Raw genomic sequence first — 21,638 nt, 5'->3', positions numbered from 1 at the left:
TCCTTTTTCACCACATCCTCTCCAACATTTGTTGTTGCTTGTTTTTTTGATATGTACACTTCTTACTGGTGTAAGGTGGTATCTCATTGTAGTTTTGATTTGCTTTTCCCTGACTATAAGGGATGTTGAACATTTTTTCATATGCCTGTTGGCCATTTGCATTTCCTCTTTGGAGAGCTGTCTTTTAAGTTCTTCTGCCCATTTCTTGACTGGATTGTTTATTTTGTTTTAGTTGAGTCCTGTGAGTTCTTCGTAAATCTTTGTGATCAGTCCCTTATCAGTTGAATATAGTGCAAAGATTTTTTCCCCAGTCAGTGGGGTGTCTCCCTGTTTTCATTGATGTCTCTTTCGCTGTACAGAAACTTTTCAGTTTGATGTAATACCAGGTGATTATTTTTGCCTTCACTATCACTGCTTTGGGTGATGAGTTTTTAAAGATGTTTCTGAAGGCTCCTGGAGGAGCCAGAGGTGAGCTGGGAAGTTTGCCTGTGCAAGGCCCCTTCTGGCCAGCAGTCCTAGTCCAGAGGGGGAGCGGGCACCCATGGCCAGGGCAGACCAGACGCACAGGGGAGTGCATCCCTGCATTGCCATTTTAGAACAGGGACCTTTCTTCAGTAAAGACTGCTTGAAACCAGCAGAAGGCTCCCAGAGGAGCCAGAGGTGAGCTGGGCAGTTCGCCCCTGCCAGGCCCCTCTGGCCAGCAGTCCGAGCCCAGAGGGGTGCAGGCACCCACAGCAGGGGTAGACCAGCACACAAGGGAGTGCATCCCCGCATCGCCATTTTAGAACAGGGACCTTTTTTAAATAAAGACTGCTTGAAACTGGCAAAAGGCTCCCTGTGGAGCCAGAGGGAGAAAGTTTCCTGCACAGTCAAAGGTGAGCTGAAGGCCCCCACAAGCCTGGACCCGAATGGCAGGAATTGGAGCCCAGATGGGGATCCAGTGATTTGGAACAGAGTCCAATCCAGCTGCCCCACCTCCAGGGAAGTTTGTGGGACTTCAAGACACACTTTGTAATAAAACACAGAAGAAGGAAATATTCTGTGACAGCGACAATTAACACACTCAAAGTACCACTGGCTCACTAGACTTCTGGCATAACAGTATTTGACTCATTTAGACTGCCACAAAGAGCACACCAAAAAGATGCCAGCCAGTACCACCAACACAATGTCCCAATGCATACGGCAAATTAGAAAACAGGCAGTATGGAAAAGAAAAACTACATGCAACCTGCAACTCCTCAGGAAAAGGACACACCACAAAAAGAAAACCACCCACCAGATTGCAATGACAGTAACTTGGAAGAACTTCTGAGCCTTCCAAAAAGAGAATTTAAAATTGCCATGATTAAAAAACTGACAGAAGTCATAAAGTAAAACAATAATAAGGGAAAAATAATCAATGATCAGAAGAATAAAGTTGATTCCCTAAAGAAGGAAGTAAAAGAAATGTAGGAGATCAAAGAATTAATGGAGGCACTAAAGAATTCTGGGAAAAGCAATGAGAGCAGAATAGATGAAATGGAAGAACGAATAGGTACTCTCGAAGACACATAAATAAAAAGAAACAAAACAGAAAAGGAAAGAGAAATATGAAGGAAAAAGACCGAAGAAAGACTTCGGGAACTATCTGACTCCATGAGGAAAGGAAATATAAGAGATACAGGAATCCCAGAAGGAGAGGAGAGAGATGTAGGAACAGAGAAAATATTCAAGGAGATAATGAAGAGAACTTCCCAAACATGAAGAAGGAGCTGAAAATTGATATAGAAGAAGCAAGAAGAACACCAGACTTTCATGACAAAAGGAAAAATACAGCAAGACACATAATAGTAAAGTTCCCAAGAATCCAAGATAAGGAAAAAATAATGAAGCAGACAAGAGGGAAGAAACAGATAACATTCAAAGGAAAACCAATCAGACTGACATCAGACTTCTCCAAAGAAACACTACGGGCAAGGAGAGAGTAGAGAGACATAGTCAACAGACTCCAAGAAAACAATGCCAACCAAGAATACTCTATGCCGCAAAGCTCTCCTTCCTCTATGAAGAAAGAATAAGGACCTTCCCATACAAACAGAAACTCTGGAATTTCATTATGACTAAACTACCACTCCAAAAAATACTACAAGGAGTCCTAAAGCCAAAACCTCAGAGGGACGAATAATAAAGAAAGAAGGCCAAAAAAAAAAAAGCTATTAAAAGAATAAATAAATAAAATCAAAGGAAAGACAAACACAATGGCAAATACAGATGCTAAAATATCAATATTAACTCTAAATGTAAATGGACTAAACTCTTCAATAAAAAGACACAGAGTCGCAGGCTGGATTAAGAAACAAAACCCAACCTTTTGCTGTCTCCAGGAAACACATTTAGCTACAAAAGATAAAAATAGACTCAAACTTAAAGGATGGAAAACAATCCTACAAGCAAATGGACCACAAAAAAGGGCATAAACAGCTATACTTATATCAGATAAAACAGATTTCAAACTCAAAAAGGTAAAAAGAGACCCCAACGGTCACTACATTTTGATCAAGGGGACAATTCTTCAAGAAGAAATAACACCCATTAACATATATTCACCAAACGAAGGAGCACCAAAATATATCAGACAACTATTGTTATCTCTGAAAACAGACATGAGAGAAATCACATATGTAGTGGGAGACTTCAACACACCACTATCAACAATGGATAGATCAACATGACAAAAAATAAGTAAAGACACTAAAGCTCTAAATAAGGATTTAGAGTGCTTGAGCTTAATAGACATCTATAGAACACCAAACCAAAAAAAAAAATAAAACGGAGTACACATTTTCTCAAGCACACACGGATCATTCTCCAGGATCAATCACATACTGGGACCCAAGACAAACATCAACAGATTCACCAACATTGAAATCATACCAACCATCTTTTCTGATCATGAAGGCATCAAACTAGAAATAAACCATAAAAAGAAGGCAAGGAACTCTTCTACCTCATGGAGATTGAAAACCACACTACTGGAAGACCACTGGACTAATGAGGAGATCAAAGAAGAAATTAAAAAATTCTTTGATTGAATGAAAGGAGGACACCAATTTCCTAAATGTATGGGATGCAGCAAAAGCAGTAATAAGAGGAAAATAGAGCAATAGAGGCTCACATCAAGAAACAAGAAAGAACTCAAAGAAACAACCTAATCTCGAAGCTCAAAGATCTAGAAAAAGAACAACAAAAAAACCCCAAAACCAAAAAGAAAAGAAATAATAAAAACCAAAGCAGAAATAAATGAAATTGAAACTAAAAAATCAATCCAAAATATCAATGAAACCAAGAGCTGGTTCTTTGAAAAAATCAATAAAATAGAAAAACCCCTAGCCAGGCTCACAAAGGAAAAAAGGGAGAAAGCACAAATAAACAGGATCACAATGAAAGAGGAGAAATCACAATGGACACAGCAGAAATCAAAAGAATAATCAGAAACTACTATAAACAGTTACATGGAAACAAGTTCAACAATCTAGAGGAGATGGACAAATTCCTACAACTCTAAAATCACCCAAAGCTAGATAAAGAAGAAATGGAACACCTAAACAGACCAATTACGAGCAGCAAAATTGAAATGGTAATCAAAACCTCCCCAAAAATAAAAGCCCAGGACCTGATGGATTTACAAATGAATTCTACCAAACATTCAGAGACGAATTATTGCCTATCCTTCACAAACTCTTCCAAAAAATTGAGAAGGAAGGTATAATACCAAACACGTTTTCTATGAAGCCAACATTACACTAATACCAAAACCAAACAAGGACAACACAAAAAAAGAAAACTAGAGGCCAATATCCCTAATGAACACTGATGCAAAATTCCTCAATAAAATTTTCGCTATCAGAATCCAACAATGTATCCATAAGATAATTCACCATGACCAAGTAGGATTCATTCCAGGGACACAAGGATGGTTCAACATTTGAAAATCAATCAATGGTATCCAACACATCAACAAAAAGAAATATAAAAACCATATGATAATCTCAATAGATGCCGAGAAAGCTTTCGACAAAGTGCAACACCCATTCATGATAAAAGCCCTTGAAATTCTCGGGATACGAGGAACATACCTCAACATCATAAAGGCCATATATGACAAGCCAACAGCCAGTATCATTCTAAATGGTGAAAAGCTGAAAGCATTCCCATTAAGATCTGGAACAAGAAAAGGATGTCCACTCTCACCACTGCTTTTCAATATAACCCTGAAAGTCCTAGGCAGGGCAATAAGACAAGAGAAAGACATACAAGCCAAATAGGAAAAGAAGAAGTCAAACTATCACTATTTGCAGATGATATGATAATATACATAGAGAACCCTAAAAACTCCACAGAAAAACTAATTCAACTCATCAATCATTTCAGTAAAGTGGCAGGATGCAAAATCAACACGCAAAAGTCAGTAGCCTTCCTACACACAAACAATAAATCTGAAGAAGAAATAAAAAAAAATCCCCTTTAATATCGAAACAAAAAAATCAAATACTTGGGAATAAATCTAACAAAAGAGGTAAAGGACCTATACAAAGTGTTTTATAGTTATAAAACTCTGTTAAAAGAAATAGAAGAAGACACAAAGAAATGGAAAGACATCCCCTGCTCATGGATTGGAAGAATAAACATTATTAAAATGGCCATCCTACCAAAAGCAATATACAGATTCAATGCTATTCCAATCAAAATTTCAATGTCATTCTTCAAAGAAATAGAACAATTATTGATGAAATTCATATGGAATCACAAAAAAACCCAAAAAGCCAAAGCTTTCCTGAAAAAAAAAAGAGAAGGGAATGGAGGCGTCACACTCCCAGACTTCAAACTATACTACAAAGCCATAATCATCAAAACTGCATGGTATTGGACCAAGAACAGACACACAGACCAATGGAATCAAATAGAAAATCCAGAAATAAACCCACAGATTTATGATCAACTAATCTTTGACAAAGGAGCAAAGAATTTGCATTGGAGTAAAGAAAGTTTGTTCAATAAATGGTGCTGGGAAAACTGGGTCACTACATGCAAAAGAATGAAGCTTGACTACTACCTCACACCATGCACAAAACCAACTCAAATGGATTAAAGAACTAGACATAAGACCTGAAACCATAAAATACATAGAAGGAAATATAGGCGAAACACTACATGATATGCACATCAAAAACATCTTTATAGACACATCACCCAAAGCAGCGATAGTGAAGGCAAAGATAAACAGGTGGGACTACATCAAATTAAAGAGCTTCTGCTCAGCAAAAGAGATAATAACCAAAACAAAGAGAAAACTCCACTGACTGGGAGAACATTTTTGCACACAACACTAATGATAAAGGACTGATGACAAAAATCTGCAAAGAGCTGATGAGACTCAACAACAAAGAAAATAATCCTGTCAAAAATTGGGCAGAAGAGCTAAAAAGAAACTTCTCTGAAGAGGAAATGCAAATGGCCAACAGGCAAATGAAAAAATGTTCAACATCACTTGTAATCAGGGAAATACAAATCAAAACTACAATGAGATACCATCTCACACCAGTGAGAATGGCACATATTAAAAAAACGAGCAACAACAAATGTTGGCGAGGGTGTGGAGAAAAAGGAACTCTCCTGCACTGTTGGTGGGAGTGCAAACTGGTCCAACCACTATGGAGAGCTGTGTGGAGATTTCTGGACCTACTAAACATAAAGCTTCCATATGATCCAGCAATTCCACTACTAGGTATTTACCCAAAGGACACAGAAACATCAATTCCAAAGAGCACCTGCACCCCTATGTTTATAGCAGCACTGTTTACAATAGCTAAGCTTTGGAAACAATCCAAATGCCCAAAAATAAATGACTGGATCAAGAAGATGTGGTACATACACATCATGGAATATTACCCAACATTCAAAAAAGATAAACACATGCAATTTGAAAGCAACATGGATGGAACTGGAAGGGATCATGCTCAGCAAAATAAGCCAGAAAGAAAAAGAAAAATAGGGATGGTCTCACTCATAGCAGGAATCTAGAAATCTTAAATAAGAGACCAGGAAAAAGAATAACTATAAGAAAGTAAAAATCAAAATCAACAACAACTATGAACCAGAGACACTGTATGGTGGGGTAGGGGGCGGGGAAAGGAGGGATTAGGGTCAAAATAAGAGGGTTGCAATTGTATGGGGAATATAAAAATAAAATTTAAATTAAAAAAAAAAAGATGTTTCTGAGATGTATGTCTTATATTGTTTTACCTATATTTTCTTCGATATATTTTATGGTTTCAGATCTTATGTCCAGTTCTTTTATCCATTTTCAGTTGATTTTTGTGCACTCTGAGAGGTACTGGTCTAGTTTCATTTTTTTGCATGTGGAGGTCCAGTTTTCCCAGCACCATTCATTGAACAAACTGTCCATGTTCCATTGCATATTTTTTGCTCCTTTGTCAAAGATTAGTTGTTCATATAAGTGTGATTTTATTTCTGGGCTCTCTATTCGGTTCCATTAGTCTGTGTATCTGTTTTTGTTCCAATATAAAACTGTTTTAATTATTATGGCTTTGTAGTATAGCTTGAAGTTTGGAAGTGTGATACCTCCTTTCTCCTTTGTTTTCATCAGCAGGGCTTTGGCTATTCGTGGTGTTTTGGTTTTTTTTGTGTGTGTGTTTCCATATGAATTTCCACAGTATTTGTTCTATTTCTTTGAAGAATGTTGTTGGGATTTTGATTGGAATAGCATTGAATCTGTATATTGCTTTTGGGAGGACGGCCATTTTAATAATGTTGATTCTTCCAATCCATGAGCATGGGATGTCTTTCCATTTCTTTGTGTCTTCTTCAATTTCTTTTAACAGTGTTTTATAATTTTCTTTGTATAGGTCTTTCACCTCTTTTGTTAGGTTTATTCCCAAGTATTTAATTTTTTTTTGTTTCAATTATAAAAGAGATGGTTTTCTTGATTTCTTCTTCTTCTGATTGATTGTGTATAGGAAGGCTACTGTGTGTTGATTTTGTATACTGTTACTTTACTGAACTGGTTGATTATTTTGAGTAGTTTTTCTGTGGAATTTTTAGGGTTCTCTATGTATATTCTCATATTGCCTGCAAATAGTGATAGTTTTACTTCTTCTTTCCCTGTTTGGATTCCTCGTATGTCTTTCTCTTGTCTTATTGCCCTGGCTAGGACCTCCAGCATTATGTTGAAGAGCAGTGGTGAGAGAGGACATCCTTGTCTTGTTCCTGATCTCAAAGGAAAGGCCTTCAGCCTTTCACCATTGAGAATAATGTTGGCAGTGGGTTTGTTGTAAATGGCTTTTTTCACTTTAAGGCATGTTCCTTCTATCCCGAGAATTTCAAGGGCCTTCATCATAAATGGATGTTGGACTTTTTCGAAAGCTTTCTCAGCATCTATTGATTTGATCATATGGTTTTTATTTTTCTTTTTGTTGATGTGTTGGATTACACTGATCGATTTTCATATGTTGTACCATCCTTGTGCTCCTGGGATGAGTCCCACTTGATCGTGGTTTACTATCCCTTTGATGCATTGTTGGATTCTGTTGGCAAGGATTTTGTTGATTTTTGCATCAGTGTTCATTATGGAGATTGACCAGTAATTTTCTTTTTTGTGCTGTCTTTGTTTGGTTTTGGTATTAGTGTAATATTGGCTTCATAGAACATATTTGGTAGTATTCCTTCTTTTTCAATTTTTTGAAAGAGTTTGTGTAGGATAGGCACTAATTCACTGCTGAACGTTTGGTAGAGTTCATTTGTGAAGCCATCTGGTCCTGGACTTTTGTTTTGGGGGAGTGCTTTGATTACTGCCTCAACTTCGCTGCTTGTAATTGGTGTGTTTAGTTGTTGTATTTCTTCTTTGTCCATCTTTGGATGATTGTATCATTCCAGGCATTTGTCCATTTCTTCTAGGTTGTTGAATTTGTTTGCTTACAAGTGTGCATAGTAATCTCTGGTTATACTTTTGATTTCTACTGAGTCTGCTGTGATTTCTCCCCTTTCATTTATAATCTTATTTATATGTATTTCTCCTGTTTTTTCTTGTGAGCCTGGCTAGAGGTTTGTCTATTTTGTTTATTTTTTCAAAGAACCAACTTTTTGTTTTATTGATCTTTTGAATTTTTTTTTTTAAATTTCCATTTCATTTATTTCTGTTTTAATTTTTATTATTTCCTTCCTTCTACTGGTTTAGGGTTTTTTTGTTGTTCTTTTTCTAGCTCTTTGAGATGTGACATTAGGTTGTTTCTTTGAGTTCTTTCTTGTTTCTTGATGTAAGCTTGTATTGCTATATATTTTCCTCTTATTACTGCTTTTGCTGCATCCCATACATTCTGGAAAGTGGTGTTCTCCTTGTTGTTCAACTCAAAGCATTTTCAATTTCTTCTTTGATCTCCTCATTAGCCCAGCGGTCTTCCAGTAGTGTAGATTACAATCTCCTTGAAGTGGGAGGATTCCTTGTTTTCTATTCATGATTTATTTCTGGCTTGATCCTTTTATGATTAGAGAAGATAGTTGGAATGATTTTGATTTTCATGTATCTGCTGTTATTTGTCTTGTGGCCCAGTATGTGATCGATTCTGGAGAATGATCCATGTGCTCTTGGGAAAAATGTGTACTCGGATTTTTTTGGGTGCATTGTCCTATAGATGTCTGTTAAGTCCATGAGTTCTATGTCTTTATTTGGGGCTCTAGTGTCTTTGTTTATTTTTTGTCCCATTGATCTGTCCATTGATGAGAGTGGGGTGTTGAAGTCTCCCACTATATATGTATTTTCTTTAATGTCTGTTTTCAGAGCTGATAATAATTGTTTAATATATTTTGTGCCCCTTCATTTGGTGAGTATATGTTGATGAGTATTATATCTTCCTGATGTATCGTCCCCTTGATCATAATGTAGTGTCTGTGTATGTCTCTTTTTACCTTTTTTAATTTGAAGTCTATTTCATCTGATATAAGTATGGCTGTTACTGCCTTCTTTTTTTGGTCCATTTGCTTGTAGGATTGTTTTCCAACCTTTTACTTTCAGTTTATGTTTATCTTTTGTGGTTAAATGTGTTTCCTGGAGACAGCAGAAGGTTGGGTTTCGTTTTTTAATCCAGCCCACTACTCTCTGTCTTTTTATTGATGAGTTTAATCCATTTACATTTAGAGTTAATATTGATATGTTGGCATCTGTATTTGCCATTTTTTTTTTGATTTTTTTTTTGTGGTTTTATTCCTTGCTTTATTCTGTTCTTCTTGTTCTTTCCTCTGTTGGTTTTGGCTTTAGTACTTCTTGTAGAATTTTTTGGCATGGGAGTTTAGTTGTAATGAATTTCTGGAGTTTCTGTTTGTCTGAGAAGGTCCATATTTTTTCTTCATAGAGGTAGATGAGCTTTGCAGGGTAAACTATTCTTGGTTGGCATTTGCTGTCTTGAAGTTTGCTGAATATGTTACTCCATTCTCTTCTTGCCCTTAATGTTTCTTTGGAGAAGTCTGACACTAACCTGATTGATTTTCCCTTATAAGTTATCTGTTTCTTCCCCTTTGCCAGTTTCATTATTTTTCCTTTGCCTTGGACACTTGCAAGCTTTACTATTTGATATCTTGCTGTAGTTTATTTTTATTGTGGTAATTGGGAGTTCTCACTTCTTGTATGTCTATATATTTGTCTCCTTTTTCATGCTTGCTAAGTTTTCTTCAATGATTGCCTTAAATAATTTCTCAGTTCCTTTGCCTCTCTCCTCATCTTCTGGAATGCCCAAAACTCTTACATTTCCTCTCTATCAGACTCTTCATGGAGTCTGATAATTGCCTAAGAGTATCCTCATACTGCTTCATTTGCCTTCTCCTTTTCTCTTTTGGCTCTTTTTATTTTTGTATCTTCAATAGTACTGATCCATTCTTCCATTTCATCGATTCTGTTTTCATTGCTTTTCCCAGAGTTCTTTATCTCCTCTAGAAATCCTTTAATCTCCAGTGTTTCTTTTCTTTCATAAGGTCTCAATTTCATTCTTCAGTTCAGTGATTATTTGTCTCAAATCATTTTTTTCCTTTTCATTTTCTTTCTGTTTTCTAATCATGATGATCATTAATTCTCTATCTGATAGGCCGAGAAGTTCTTCCATAACATTGTTGAGCTCTGGTGACTGTATTTCTTTTTGTGGTGTGTCCTCCTGTGGGCTTGCTTGGTTATTTATATTTCTTCTTCTCCCTCTTGTTCACTTTCTAATCAGTTCTATGCGTTGGGACATTGTGTCACTGGTGTTGGCGGGCATTTCTTTGGAGTGCTCCTTTAGGGGTGTCAGAAACTGTTTACCAGACTGAGACCAGCACTGGTGGACTAAAACTCCACCAGGGTGTTGATGCTGTGTTGCTGAGCACTGTTCCTTACAGTTCCCTCCCTCTGTATTTACTCAGTTCCATCAGGAAATCAGCTAGTCAGTGATTTTGTTCTGGTCATGAGGTGGTGCCAGAGACCCATACTTGCTGACCTGTGCATTTTCCCAGTGGTTCCCTGAGAAAAGAGGAGGCGCGGAGGGGAGCACCTCAACACAGGGGGTCTTATTCAAGCTAGGTGCTGTGTCTGCCCTGTGTTCACCCGGTGCTGTGCCCGCAGCTGTATGGATCCCACACCCTGAATTTTGCACTCTAGGTCTCAGTTCCAAGGCTATCTGATCCAAAATGCTGGCTGTCACCCTGTGCAGTGCCTGTTACTATGGCGAGTTCCATGCCCCAGATCCTGTGCCTTGCTCTCAGTTCCAGAATGGTGTCTTGTTCCACACCTTATTTCCCTTCTTATCCCAGTTTGCGTGGCCCACCCTCTCTGAGTTGAGGGTGTTTTGGGGATCCCTGGTTTCCAACTATCAAGATGTTGGTGATTTTGTTCTGGTCGTTAGGTGGCACCAGAGATCTTTCCTAGCATCCTTCCAGAACTGTTTTTACCCCTGTGGGTCTGGGGAACAGATTGTGGGTGGTGTGGAGCGCCTCAATGGTGTGGGGGTGCTGTGTCTGCCCAGTACCTGGCTGTCGGGGAGAATCCCACATCCTGAATTTCGTGCCCTGGGACTCAGTTCTGAAGCCCTCAGGTCCAGGACGCAGGCTGTAGCCCAGCTCAGTTCTGCAGAAATGGCGCCTTTTGCACCCGCTCCCATGTCTGGGCACCTGGATTCTGATTACTCAGTGAGGGACATTCACCTCAATGAGGGCTCCCGCTCGGCTCCCTACCCTACAAACCTAGGTCGCGGTCTCGGGAATCTGGGCAGTCGCGATGCGTGTATGCTCTTTGAGCACGCCACTTTTCTGCACAAGCTTACCAGCTGGTATTGAACTATTTGTAGGTCTCCGGGGAGTCCTTGTTTTCCTCTAATGGCATAAGGAGCAGTTCGCTCACCTCCATGGCGATTCCTGCACAGTTCTCCACAGTTCCCGTTCGCGGGGTGCAGTGACTGCGATATTTCCTTTCCACTCATAGTCCCGCTTGATGTGTAGTTTGTTCTCGTTGTTGTTTTTTTTTTCTTTCTGTTGGGCAGGTTGGACCAGAGTTGTTGAGGGGGGGAGGGGAGGGTAGCCGGGTTCTGAGCTTTCCTCTCTGCTCCATCCTCTTTTATGGCAACTTTCCTCTTTGGGCAGTTTGGCAGAGTCACCCCTTTATCTTCCCTGTCCCAGTTCTCACGGGGACCTGCCGCTTTTCCTCCCTATTAACTTCTTCTTTATGGGAGCACTTATTTGCAGTGTTTCCCCGTTGCCATGTTGTCCCCAACTCTTATTATTTTTTTAAGATTTATTTTTATTTATTTATGCATACAAGAGCTGGAGTGCAGGCGGGACAGGAGAGGTCTGCTGTGCCTTGTGGACCAGCTCCCTGGTTGGGGATCAAATTCATGCCATTGTGGCTGGTAATAGCTTGATAGTGCTGCGACTTAACCCCTGTGATACCAGGTGTGCCCTCTTTCCTTGTCTTTCATCTAACTTCAGACATTTGTTTTTCTAGAAGAAATGATCATCTATTGCTTTAATGAAATTTTGCTTCAGACATTGCCTGTAAATACAAGTTTGCCTAATAAAAGTGATAATTGAAATATTTACCATAGATATAAATGGTAATATATGGCTGTGAAGGTATGAAAATAGCTAAGCTGCTGCTCATGATTGACTATAGTTTCATGGATGAAAGGAAAAGGGAGAGTTAGATAAACTTATTTATTGAAAGCTTAAAAATGTATAACCTATTATATATTGATAGATCACATTTATATGGGAAAATAAGATATATTTTGGAGTTTTGCTCCTATAACCCCTCCAAGAAATATGGTTGAAATATCAAAGTTATCCGAATAAATATAATAAAATAAATAACTATGAAGGTGAATCAGGCCTGGGCTCTGTCCCAAGGAGAGTGTGTCACAGGAATGCGCTGAGAATGGAGGGGCCAGGGAGGCTTCAGATTGGACTGTGGTAGTTACTCAAAAGGAGGGAGGGCGGGTAAATTGTATTGTTATGTGAGACACATCATTGAATTATTTAAATGTTCATTGTTTCCAAGAGAAGAAAAGCACAATATACTCCTTTGGTAGTATACTTAAGATTTGTGCATTTCTCCAGATTGAGTTTTATCTCAAAAAAATATTTTTTTTTTAAAGATTTTATTTATTTATACAAGAACTGGGGTATAGGTCAGAGGCCCGGGAGGGTGAAGAATTCACCAGAGACAGAGTGGGGAGCAAAACAGGCAGACGGAAATAAGAAACTGCTGAGGGGAGCAGCGGGCAGGCAGGAGAGGTCTACCACACCATATGGGTTTCTCCCTGGCTGGCCGGGAATTGAACTTGTGCTGCAGAGGCTGCGGACAGCTTCACAGCTCGGTGCTCAAACTGCTGTGCCATCAGGGAGGCCCTCTAAAAAATATTCTTATCCAAGTGTTGAAAATGAAATGTGGGGAGTCCCTAGTGACATAAGGGGTTAAGTCTCAGAACTGTGAAGCTATTGACAGCCATTGCGGTAAGAGTTTCAACCCAGGCCAGGGAGCTGACCCACATGGCACAGCAGACCTCTCCTGTTTCACCCGCTCCTCTCCTCAGCAGTGTATTTTGGTAGATCCACTTGCTCTGTTCCCTACACTGTCTCTGCTGAATCCTCTCACCCACACACCTCTGGCCTTCACCCCAGCTCTTGTATACATAAATAAATAAAACAAATCTTTTGAAAAAATAAAAGGAAGGACCTCCCCGGTGGCGCAGCGGTTGAGCGCTGGGTTGTGAAGCTGCTCGCAGCCTCTGCAGCACCCGTTCGATCCCCAGCTGCTCCCTGACCACCAGAGGAGGGTCCCACATGGCACGCAGACCTCTCCTGCCGCCCGCTGCTCCCCTCAGCAGTGTACTTCGGTCCTTCTGCCTGCTCTGCTCCCCGCTCTGGCTCTGGTGAATTCTCTCACCCCACGCTTCTGACTGTACCCAGTGCTTGTCTAAATAAATAAATAAATCTTTAAAAAATTAAAAATAATAGCAGGAAGATGGGTACTGACATGTGCAACTAACTTTGAAACGCATCAGAAAAATAAGATGGATGAATAGAGAGATGGATCCGTGGATAAAGAAAAGGGATAAAGCAAATGTGGCAAATGCTAATGCTGGGATCATTATTTCAATTATTCTGTGTGATTGAAAATGTTCATAAAATACCACAGACTGAGGGGTGAATGCGGCCACACTCTGGAGGCAGGGCAAGGCCTCCTGCCTGTCCTTCAAAGCCTTTGAGTGCACCCATTTTTCTGAGTAGCCTGGAGAATGGAGCCCACCACTAATCTGTTTGACGTGCCTGTTGACTTGGCAGAAATCTCTGCTCTGTCTGAGTTTTCAATGTCTCCTCAGTGTCAGCTTCCAACATGCTCATGCATCTGCTTCTAGGAGGTTCTGTAGCAGCTGCTTTCTGGAGTTGGCCTGGTCCATCTCTACTGACACCTGCATCAATTGAGTTATGTCCTGTTAGAATTTTTTAATGTCCTCCTTGATCAGAATCATGTATTCTTTCAGAAAAGTTGTCTCCTGTGTCAGGGCTTGGGCACCACAGAGCATGGGGGCATGTTCTGAAGGGCCTGGTGACTTGCTTCCTCCTTTGTGCTTTAGGTCTTGGGTGAACAGCTGCAGACTCCTCCCCAGGGAGGCTTGTCACTGCCTTCCTGGCAGCCTTTCTAGAGCCCCTGACGTTGCCCTGCTCTTTGCTTCTTCACATTGAAGTTTTCAGCAAGCATCTTGGGAAGTCCCTGCCCACACCTCCCAGGCCTCTTGCCCAGGCCGCGAGAGCTGGCTCTAAGTGGCAAGAAGGCCTCAAGGTGATCCCTGAGATCCACAGCACAGGCATTTGTCCCTGGCAGCCCCTCTGGCAGGTTGTTGAGATACACCCCAGGATCCAGAGTTTGCATCATTATGACCTCGTGGGAGCCAGTAACAGCTGAGCAGTGAGTAGACCAGGATGCTTTTCTTTCTTGGTATGATTTTTTTTTACTGGCCCTGGAGTTATAATTATCTTGTTCCCTTACTAGCTTAGTTCCTGTTGTGCTCATTCCTAATCACCCCCAAGACCACCCCAGAGTCAGAATCTCCATGGACATCTCACACACACCAGCTATTCTGCCTGCTTCATCCTGGGCAGACCCCTGTTTCCCAGCCTCAGTCTTGCCCCCTGGGGCCTGGGGCCTGCTCACCTGAGCAGGGCTGAAGCCTGGATCCCTCACCTCACCCTTGGCCTCTCTCCTGTCCCTGCTTCCCTCTGGTTGATTTTCCCATGTCCTGTTCTCTGTGTCCATCATCTTTGTCTCCCCTTTACCCACCAGTCTCTTTTGCCCACTAGAGGAGGGATGTGGAAAGTAAACCCTGAGACCACGAACAGCTGAAATTAATTTCTGTCCCCCGAGCGCCTCCCTCACCTGGGCCTGACATGAATCTGGGCTGGATTCCCCTGAGGACTGGGCAGGCCTGGCTCCAGGGGCTTCTGGCCTCCAGGCCTGAGTTGTCTCTTGAGGCCCCAAGGTCTGTCCTTCTCCAGCCTCTTTCCGAAAGTCCCTGGCAGCAGGTCATGGTGTGGGGCTGCTCATCCGTGTAGGAGGAACCCAGTAGGACACTCAGCGTGCATATTTTATCTGTGAGTGCTCAGGGATTTTCTTGAATTTTTTTCATCATTTTCACTCTCCATTCTTTTTTTTTTTAAGATTTATTTATTTATTTATACATGCACTGGGTACAGTCAGAAGTGCAGAAGGAGGGTGACAGAATTCACCAGAGTGGGGAACAGAACAGGCAGATGGACAAAGTACACTGCTGAGGGGAGCAGCGGGCTCGGCAGGAGAGGTCTGTCATGCCATGTGGGACCCTAGCCAGTGGCTGGGACTGAGCCGGCGCTGCAGAGCCTGCGGACAGCTTCGCAGTCCAGTGCTCAACTGCTGCACCACCAGGGGAGGCCCCACTCTCCATTCTTTTAGACACTTGTGTTATTAACTTGTTAGAATCTCCTGGTCGATAGACTCAGTTTCTTATAGGTCTTCTCTCTGCTTGTCATTTCTTTTCCATTCACATTATTAGTGGGAGTGAGATTTTAATATTCCAGTTCATCTACTCATTTATTCATTCCTGTGATTAAATCTCTAATTTTCAAGACCTCTTATTCTGAGCACATGAAATTTTATAAAATCTATTTTTTCTTTTTTTTTTTTTTTTAGTACTAGAGCATAACCAACTTTCCCGATATATGCATAGGGAATCTACATCTGAAATCCGTGCAGGAAATGAGGGTGTGTCTCCTGAGCTAAGAGTGAGATGGGGTCTGGGACCCAAGGAGAGAGGAGGGGGTCACATGGCAAGGACAGGGTGGCTCATATGATGAAGACCGGATGTTCTACAATTATGTTTGCCGTGACATATAGGTAGGTTTCTCGGGTATAAAGCTTGTTTCTGGTAATAACCCTCATTTTGGGTAAGACCACCCATTTTCATACCAGGTAGTAATAGAAATGGTAAACGTTTCTTAAGAAGAACCTCAGATGGAAGTAATTCAAAGGCCAAAGTGGCCTGTCTTGGGGACACCTTTCTGAACACCTTGGGGAGGCCTGTCCTTCAGCACATAATAAATGAGGGGGAGAGCAGATGAGGGTGAGGATGGGGCCAGGACCAGGAGGCAGATTAGGCTACAGGCCTTTTCAATATGATTGGGTCCTGGGGCAGGATATGGGGGGGGGCTGAGGGAGAGGGGACAGGGTGGTCTATGGGGCAAGAGCACCTGTGTCAGGGGCGGGAGTGACAGCTGTGAGAAGATAAAAAATCAAATTATGCTTAATTTGTTTTTAATTTTTTTTTGATCTCTTGATACTATTGATAATAGAGTAAGGCTACTGCTTCTCTGCTTTTACAACAAACCTGCTCCTTCCTCCCAGCACGGGGCTCAGGTGGGGTTTACACGTGTCTTTGTCACCTTTACTCAGTGTCCATCTCTCCTGACAGTGCAAGCTCCACGTCTCCAGGGTCCTCTCTCTGCTCCCCATTGTATCTGCAGGGGAGGCAGCTTGGGGAGGCAGGAGCCAGCCAGGGAGAGGGATGCTGGGAAGTGAAGAGGAGGCAAAGGCAGAGAACACTTGGGAGATGCTCCCTGGTTCACTGAGAAAAGCATTTCTCAAAGTGTGGTCTGTGGAGCCCTTGAAGTCACCCAGAACCTTTCATGGGATCCCTGAGGTAAAACTATTTTCAAAACATCACTTAGACACCATTTGTCTTTTCATTATTTGGCATTTGCTGAGGTAAAATTTAGTAAGAGTGGAGCTTATAGCTCCACTATAGTGCAGAAGTAGTGATTCTTCACCAGCACTTACCTGCAGAAACAAATATTAAAGCCAGTTTCACCTGAAAATGTCCTGGGAAAAGCATTAGAAGTTATCTTCATTATTGCGTCATCCTCAAATACACATTTTAAAATATGTGGTGTGCTGACCTGGAAGGAGACACAGAGCACTTCTGCGGCATCCCCAAGCACTGTGTCCTGAGGGAAATATTTGTATGAGATGAAATAGACTCTTTTTATTTTTGGTCAACACCAATCTTACCTGAGGGATGAATGACAAAAACTAAGGTTATTTAAATTTAGTTAATTAGCAGACACTTTCCTAAAAATGATTGTCTGCTTCTTTTTTTTTTTTTTTAAGATTTTTAAAATCATATATACAATAGTTGGGGTACAGGCCAGAGGCACAGGAGGGTGAGAGGCTTCACCAGAGACAGAGTGGGGAGTAGAACAGGCAGACAGACTGAAAGCAATGCTGAGGGGAGCAAGTGGTGGGACAGGAGAGGTCTGCAGTGCCATGTGGGAATCTCCCTGGTCCAACAACTAGCGCTGCAGAGGCTGGGGACAGCTTCATAGCGCTGTGCTCAACCTGCTGTGCCACTGGAGAGACTGAATGTCTGTTTCTTGTACAAAAATCAACATTTGGCAACTGACAGTAATTTTGCCTAATAAAATATAAGCTCTCAGAGAAAACCAGAATTATGAAAAAATGAGTGCATCACTACTTGACAATATACAGTGCAAATTTTTCTTTTGGGATTTGTGATTAAAAAATAAAACTTTTTTAAATCATTTGATTCCAGTGTAATTAACACTAAAAATCTATGTAACTTAGTGAAACAATGTATCACCTTAAAAAAATCATACATTAGCACAAGTTCCAACCACTATGCAAGAGAAGCCTATGGAAATGTAACAGAATAGGAAATATTCCACGATATTATTTCAGGTTTCAGTTAGCAAATAACCTTCGAGAAACTACCACCTGTACAGTTTTAATTTAGTATCAATATTCACAATTACCTGAAAACACTACTACTTTCTTCATTCCTCCAGGCTGCTGCTTCTCCCAGCCCAAATCCACTCCTCCTGAAGGTGGGGAAGGGAATTTGGAGCCTCCCCTTTCTGTGGATGTCACCCTGTCACAGCATCATGTCTCCCTCTCACAGGCTCTGTGGGGTGGTGCAGCCTTGATGACCCCACACTCACCCCCATTCTCTCTCCCCATTTCCTGGGGTGTCCAGGGAAGACAATCAGCATCATCCTGCTCCAGTTACAAAGTCTCCAAGGACCCTCCTGGACTCCTTCTCCCCAGGCCCCTGGAAGGAGTGTGATGCCCCTCCCCCTCCTGCTGCTGCTCTGGGGGCCCCTGGCCCTGATGGAGACCCGGGCGGGTGAGTGCGTGTCCAGCTGGACACTGTTGCTCCAGGAGGGAGGAGCAAGGAGCCCCCTGCGGGTGCAGGACCCCAGGAAAGGCTCATCTCCCCCCAGCCTCTTGTACCCCTTCAGGCCCGTTGTGTTGTGGCCCCTTCTGTCCCTCCCGCCTCCCCTGAGTGCTCTGGTCCCCTGAGTCTGGGCCCTTCTTGGCCCACCCCCCTTTTCAATCTCACAGCCCCCCCCCCCTTTCTCCCCTCCAGGCCCATCTCCCTGGGCCCTGGGCCCGCGCTGAGAGGAGGGTCAGCCCGGGTCTCCCCTCCTGCCCCCAAGCCCCCACTCTCTAAGGTGTTTGTACACCGCAATGTCCCAGCCCGTCCTCGGGGACCCCCACTACATCGCCGTGGGCTACGTGGACGACACGCAGTTCGTGCGGTTCGACAGCGACTCCCCGGGTCAGAGTGCGGAGCCGCGGGCGCCCTGGGCGGGGCAGGTGGGGCAGGAGGACCTGGACGAGGAGACTCATCTCCAAAGGAACAACGCGCTGTGGTTCGAAGCGCTCCTGAGGGACCTGCGCAGCCGCTACAACCAGAGCGAGGACGGTGAGCTTCGCGGAGCGGGGCCAGGGTCAGGTCACCCCCCATTCCCACCAGAAGGTCGGGGTGTCCCGAGTCTCAGGGTTCGCTGACCCCTCGAGGCTGGTGGATCTGCCAGGCCCCTCCCCCGGGAAGGGACTGTCCTGCCGGCCCTTTCATTTCAGTTTAGGGTTATTCAGGCTGAGAGGCGGGGTGACCGCGGGTGACCGCTGGGCTGACCGCTGGGCGGGGCGCAGGGTCTCACACCCTCCGGAGCATGTGTGGCTGTGAAGTGGGCCCAGACCTGAGTCTCCTCGGCGGGTATGAAAAGTTCGCCTACGACGGCGCGGATTTCATCTCCCTGAGCGAGGACCTGCGCTCCTGGACCCCCGCGGACTCGGGGGCTCAGATCACCCAGCGCGAGTGGGAGGCGCAGGGGAGGGCCGAGCGCATCAGGCACAGTATACAGGGCAGGTGCTTCCCGTGGCTCCTCAGATTCCTGGAGTTTGGGAAGGAGGTGCTGCAGCGCACAGGTAAGAGGGGCCACAAGGCCTCGGGCCTCCCCTTTCCTGGCGCCCCACAGGGAAAATGGAATAATGGGCAGAACAGCAGCTGCTTTCTGGGCAGAGAGGGAGAGTCCCCTGGGTTTCATGTTCTGTGCTAGAGAGAGACTCGCCCAGAAGACACCACTTTTCTGGAGGGTTAAGGAATCCAGTCTCTCCTGAGGGAGGGAGGCCATCCTGAAATCACTCTCCCTGGATCCTTGTGACCCAGCAGCCATCCTGGGAACCATGAGTTTCAATTTCAAGGTCTTGTTTTTGGTCTGAGAACATTTCTGGATCTGACTCCTGCCTTTCTGTGTCATTCACCCTCCACCCAGGTCAGGAGCAAAAGTCTGTGTTCTCCTTAGAGTCCTGCATCCTCCTACCCTGGGCTCTCACCTGATTATCCCAGATTCCCCAGACCAGGCTGGTTTCGGGTTTTGTGCTTCCTGCCTCCAAACCAATTGTCATGTCCATTCTGAGGATGGTCAGTGAGGCTGCTTCAGTGTCCAGGAAGGAAAACCCAAAGTGTGAACTTTTTGTCCCTTCTCCTCAGATTCCCCCAAAGACACTGGTGACCCACCACCCCACCTCTGAGCATGAGGTCACCCTGAGGTGCTGGGCCCTGGGCTTCTACCCTGCGGACATCACCCTGACCTGGCAGCGAGATGGGGAGAACCTGACCCAGGACACAGAGCTGGTGGAGACCAGGCCTGGGGGGGACGGAACCTTCCAGAAGTGGGCGGCTGTAGTGGTGCCTTCTGGAGAGGAGCAGAGATACATGTACATGTGTCATGTGCAGCACCAGGGGCTGCTGGAGCCCTGAGTCCTGATTTGGGGTAAGGTGGGAACGAGAGCACAGAACTTCTCAGGGCATCAGGAGCCCTTCTGGAGACCTTCAGAGGGTCAGGATGAGGCCTGGGGCTCAGGGTCTCCCCCTCCCATCACTTCCAGTGGCCCCTCCTCAGCCCATCATCCCTACCGACTCCACTGACTCCACTGATCCACCGTGGGCATCATTGCTTGCCTGGTTGTCCTTGGAGCTGTGCTCACTGGAGCTGCGGTGGCTGCAGCGGTGATGTGGAGGAAGAGGTGCTCGGGTAGGGAAGGGAGTGGAGGGTCTTGTCCACTGGGGGCTTTCATGTCAGGGAGAACTTTCCCTTCCTGGTTACTAGGGAGTACGATCCACACACGTGTTGCCCAGTCTGGAGCTGATTGCGAACACTCAGTCTTTGTAAAGCACTTATGAAAATGAATCACCAATTGTTTACCTTATAACTGTGGTGATGGGGATCTGTTTCTCAGGAAATGTCATAGGGGAAGGCCCCTGCAGAGGAAAGACTCCAATTCCCTTTCATATCCGTTCTTCATGTATCCCAGTACTGACCTGGGTCTTCAGTCATAGTTCTAGAAATTTCCCTCTGTCCTAGACTTGGGGATTCCTTTAGGGTTCCATGGGCTGACTCCTCCCTTGTCTCACATGATGTTTCTTCCCATAGGGGACACACAATCAGCTACACTCAGGGTACAGGTAAGTGTGGATCAGGGGCTGGATCCTGAGCCCCTGAGGACAGCGTAGAGGGAACTCTAGGGAGAGTCACCCTCATTAGTTTCTCTGAGGGTCTCATCTCTGGGCTCTGACCAGGTCTCTTCTGGGCCTCCTCAGGCAGCAACAGCACCCAGGACTCTGGGATGTCTCTCACCCCACGGGACACCCCAGAGGATGGGGCCAGGTTGTGGGGAGCTGTGAGTGGGACAGTCTGAGGATGCAGTGGGCTATTGAGCATGTTATCACTTAATGTCACTCACCCAAATTTCTTCAGTATTATTTTTTGTCATATTGTGAGAGCTCTGTCTTGTGTGTGGCTGGATGTTATAGGATTTCTCTCACCCCCACTTTGTAACTTCAGGATCCTCTGCTTTATTTAATTTTGTTTTCTAGTTATCAGTGATTGATATAAATTATTTTATTAAATCTATTTATTTGTTCTCTTACATCATTGTTAATTTTTGTATAATATTTGATTTCTCTCTCAGGTTTAGTCCTTGTAGTTCTCTCGCCACCATAGCACCCATGATCCATCTCTATTCCCTTGAGCTCTTCCTTCCCCTGTTTGGAACCATCTCTCTTCCATTCCCCTGCTGTAGGCCTCAGATCTATGATAAGTTTGCAAATTTTGGTTTTATTCTGACCCTTTGTTTGATTTCTGTATATCCCACATATAAGGGAAACGATCTGGTATTTATTTTTTCCATCTGACTTATCAAGGTTATTATCCTTTCCTGCCCCATCTATATT

The 21,638-nt window shown here is 43.5% G+C and overlaps 1 pseudogene; it reads left to right on the top strand.

Annotated features, from left to right (window-relative positions):
- The window catches only part of LOC119251338 (class I histocompatibility antigen, Gogo-OKO alpha chain-like), a 34,186-nt pseudogene that overhangs the window by 8,843 nt on the left and 3,705 nt on the right, over positions 1 to 21,638 (top strand).

Source organism: Talpa occidentalis, unplaced genomic scaffold, assembly GCF_014898055.3.
Source record: "Talpa occidentalis isolate TD23 unplaced genomic scaffold, MPIMG_talOcc4v2.1 talOcc4.2, whole genome shotgun sequence".
Classification (NCBI taxonomy): Eukaryota; Metazoa; Chordata; class Mammalia; order Eulipotyphla; family Talpidae; genus Talpa; species Talpa occidentalis.
The sequence above is the reverse complement of the archived record's forward strand: the minus strand, read 5'-3'. Positions and strand labels throughout refer to the sequence as shown.